This window comes from Chionomys nivalis, chromosome 15, assembly GCF_950005125.1.
Source record: "Chionomys nivalis chromosome 15, mChiNiv1.1, whole genome shotgun sequence".
Lineage (NCBI taxonomy): Eukaryota > Metazoa > Chordata > Mammalia > Rodentia > Cricetidae > Chionomys > Chionomys nivalis.
In genome coordinates this window covers 4521899-4526184 of record NC_080100.1, presented here as the reverse complement: position 1 = coordinate 4526184, position 4286 = coordinate 4521899, and the positions used below count along the sequence as shown (strand labels likewise).

Sequence of the window (4286 nt, the reverse complement as noted above, 5' to 3'; positions counted from 1 at the left end):
CGGCACAACAGTGGGACTTTTATCTTGGGGGTGACCAACTGCTATATAACTGGACTTAAGTCCTGCACAAAACAATGGAACCCATTCTAGGTACTGTAAACCAAGCCAATTACATATGACTGAAGAGCATCCCATCCCAGTCACCTCTTTCCTGCTACTCCTGTAAGTGCAAGTGAATTTTCTATCCATGCCCTTTTCTGATCCTGAAAAGTGAGGAGCTTAGCATAGTAACATCATAATGTAGTGATGTGATTTAAATTACTTGTATTTCCAATTTGTTCTTAAGTGGGTTAATACTTGAATTCAAGCCTAGACTCAATGAACATTAGATAATATTAGTTTCATTTAATATATAATAATTATATCATATTATTTATAGTATGTGTTAACAGCTTTACTGGTGTTTGCTGTTTCAGAATGGCTCATACATATCAGTAATTACAAGGAACTTTTCCTTAAACCGTCTTCACATAAAGTGTTGTCTCTGAATAAAGCCAAGTCTTCTGTAATTAGCTGTGTCATGAACCAGTGAGCATGTAAGCCAACCTTAATGAAGCAAAATCATCCAATATAACTTAGTGTGCAGTGATATAATAAATATAAAAGCAATTACAGAAGTCAGAACCTAATAGAAAATATGCAGCCTATTATGACTTAGGCTGTGCATTTTCATAAAATGCCATTTAATCCTCCCAGAAAAATAGGCACAAGGAAGCTACCTTCATTTACATTTGAAATAAATAAAAAATAACACATGGGCCATAAGATATGTAGAACCCAAACTGTGTATGATAGCAATTGCAAAACACAATGACAGGACTTAGCCAATACTGCCTCTGTGAATAGCCACAGAGACAAAGAATAGAACTATAACATGAGGGTCGGTAATGTCACGGTGTTTTAAAAAAAAAAATGTCAGGCTTAATATGCAGGAAAGAAAATGGCAGAGCCCACCCTTCCAGCTGGCGAGTAGAAATGGCAGCAGATTACCAGTTAATCTCTGTGCTTCCAGGCTTAGACTGGCAAGGGCAGCAGCATCCGATCATGGTAATTAAATGTTGCAGGGGGTGGTTGTTTGTTTATCCCAGCTGCCCAGAACCAAAATAACCACACAGAAACTATATTAATTGAATCACTGCTTGGCCCATTAGCTCTAACTTCTTATTGGCTAACTCATATATTAATCTAACCCATCTCCATTAATATGTATATCACCACAAGGTTGTGGCCTACCAGCAAAGTTTCAGCACGTCTGTCTCCGAAGGCAGATTCATGGCATCTCTCCGACTCCACCTGATTCCTTCCCAGCATATAGCTCACCTTTTCCCCACCTAGTTCTGTTCTTCCCTGCCATAGGCTCAGAACAGTTCTTTATTCATTAACCAATAAAAGAAACACATAGACAGAAGGACCTCCCACACCAATTAGGGAAGACTGGGGATGAGGATTATGACAGTGTCTTGAATGAGAACATCAGAGGTCAGCATGGAGACCATGATGAGCATGAGGAATAAATGAAACAAAGAAAAGAAAATGAAGACAGGGACAATGACTCCTGGAAAACATGTCTTTGCATTACTTTTCTTTTAGAAATAAATGTAACTACACACACGCACACATGCACACCTGTTGAGTTCGTTTATCATTATGCACATATGCATGGGTTTAAAGCTAACCAACTGGGAATGGATAATATATCAGGGGCTCATTCCTGGAGAAAACCAATTTCTCCTTCTCTCAGCAGACATTGGTGCCCACAGCTCTTCAATAGCTCTTCATTTAGAAGTACGGCCTTGTGAAACTTCCCTCATTATGTTAAGAATGTCAACTGCTGCTGTTGTTACATAAGTGTGGTTTAGGAAGCCATGTTATTGAGATTAAATTATTGAGATTTCATGGTGTAACTTCCTGTTGTGTTCTGATTCTCACAAGCACTCCATCCCTCCTCTGTGATGTTCCTTGAGAAAGGAGCTGCATTATAGCTGTACCAGTTGGCTTTTGGCACCTACCATCACTTACTCTCTACATTTTGACTTGCTGTGGGTCCTTACGATAATCTCCGTCTGCAGCCAAAAGAAGATTCTTTGATGAGAGGGTGAGAGCTGCACTTATCTGTAGAGTGCAGTTAGAAATTATGCTGCTTTAGGAGCTAGCCTCTTTTTTTTATTAATATGCATTATTTTATTACAAATTTTTAAAAAAAAATAACAAGAGAAAATGTAACATCCTAAAAAAAATTTACTGGTAATACAAATTCCTATGTATGTTTGCTGTGCTACCATAAGAAATTAAAGAAACCATTAAATATTTAGGAACATTCAACATCAAAAGCTTTAAATCTAACTGTATGTTGTAGCCCCCCCAAAAGCTACAAACTCCTTTTTTTAAAAAGTATTTTCTCTACAAAGAATCTCATCAGCTATACAAAAATCTGTACAGTTTTTATACTGAAGCTAATGTTGAGCTGCACTTGAATTTCACATTCTTAGCAAAATAAGTTGCCTGAGCACATATACTCCACACGTTTTAGAACAGCCATTTATTCTTCATCCTCATCTTCTTCCTCATCATCTTCATCTTCTTCTTCCTCCTCCTCTTCTCATCTTCTGGTTCATTCTTCTTCTTTGAGCCTGTTGGCCTACCAGGACCCTTCTTTCCTACTTCGCTTTTGCCCTTGGCACGGTATGCAGCAATATCCTCTCCATGTTTCTCCTTTAGCTTAGCTCCTTCTGCTCATAGGGTTGTTTATCTTTGGCAGACTGTTCAGACCACATCTCACGCAATTTTTTTGCTGTATCTCCAATAGACAGGCCTGGGTGTTCACTTTTGATCTTAGGGCGATGTTCAGAGCAAAACAGGAAGAAGGCAGACGGTGGTCTTTTTGGAGCATTAGGATCCTTTTTCTTTCCTTTCTTATCACCTTTTGGAGGAACGTAATTCTTCATCTCCCTGTCATAGCGAGCTTTGTCGCTCTTGGCCAAATCTTCGAACTTCGAATTTTCCTTTGCAGACATGGTCTTCCATCTCTCGGAGCACTTCTTGGAGAACTCGGCAAAGTTGACCGACGAGTCGGGGTGCTTCTTCTTGTGCTCCTCGTGGCACATCTGCACGAAGAAGGCGTACGAGGACATCTTGCCCCGTGGCTTGTTGGGGTCTCCCTTGCCCATCGCTGACGGTGGCGCGGCGTCTACCTGGCGCGTCCCTCCGATGCTGACAGGGACACTTCCTTCCCCAAGCTCCGGCGAGAACTGGCTCCTCACTACCCAAGCCACAGCCTCTTGTTTTGCAGACTTCTCTGCGCCACAGCAACTTGACGAGACCCGTCGCTGGCCACCAGGAGCTAGCCTCTTTTTTAATCATTTCCTTTACTTAAAAACAATTTTCTATCATTTTGCATACCAATGGATCAAAGACCTTAACATAAACCCAGCTACAGTAAACCTGACAGAAGAGAAAGTAGGAAGTAGCCTTAAACACATTGGCACAGGAGACCACTTTCTTAATATAACCCCAATAGCATAGACACTGGGAGCAATGATTAATAAATGGGACCTCCTGAAACTGAGAAGCTTCTATAGGGCAAAGGACATGACCAACAAGACAAAACGGCAGCCTACAGAATGGGAAAAGATCTTCACCAACCCCACATTGAACAGGGGACCGAGCTCCAAAATATAGAAAGAACTCAAGAAACTAGACATCAAAATACCAAATAATACAATTGAAAAATGGGATGCAGATTTAGACAGAGAATTCTCAACAGGGGACTCTCAAATGGCTGAAAGACACTTAAAGAAGTGTTCAACATCCTTAGTCATCAGAGAAATACAAATCAAAACAACTCTGAGATTCCATATTACACCTGTCAGTAGCTATTCTTAGAAGTAAACACCTAGTGTCCAGTAGCCACATTGGGGTACAGTGATCTTAAGCCTCACAATTGTGGATTAAGAAACACATGCTTTCCACACTATACATGAATGTATTAAGTCTTTTTCTGTTACTTTAATGAAATGCCTGAAGTTAGCTAGTTATAAAAAAAAAAAAGCAGTTTGGCTTATAGCTTTAGAGGCTGAAAGTACCAACAGCATCAGACTGGCTTTAATAAGAAACTCATTGGTAGCATTCCTTTGGGGCGATGGACTGAAAGAAAACTGTAGCAGATAAAAGGGAAAGTCATGTGTGAGTGATGGAGACAGAAGAAAGGAGGCAGTGAGGGCCTCCCACTAGGTGCCACCTTTTAAAAGTCCACCATCTCTTAGTGTCATGCTAGAGACCAAGCTCTG

At 40.4% G+C, this 4286-nt stretch overlaps 1 pseudogene; it reads right to left on the bottom strand.

Moving 5' to 3' along the window:
• Positions 1-2539: 2539 nt before the first annotated feature.
• Positions 2540-3167, bottom strand: LOC130887526 (high mobility group protein B2-like; annotated as a pseudogene).
• Positions 3168-4286: the final 1119 nt, after the last annotated feature.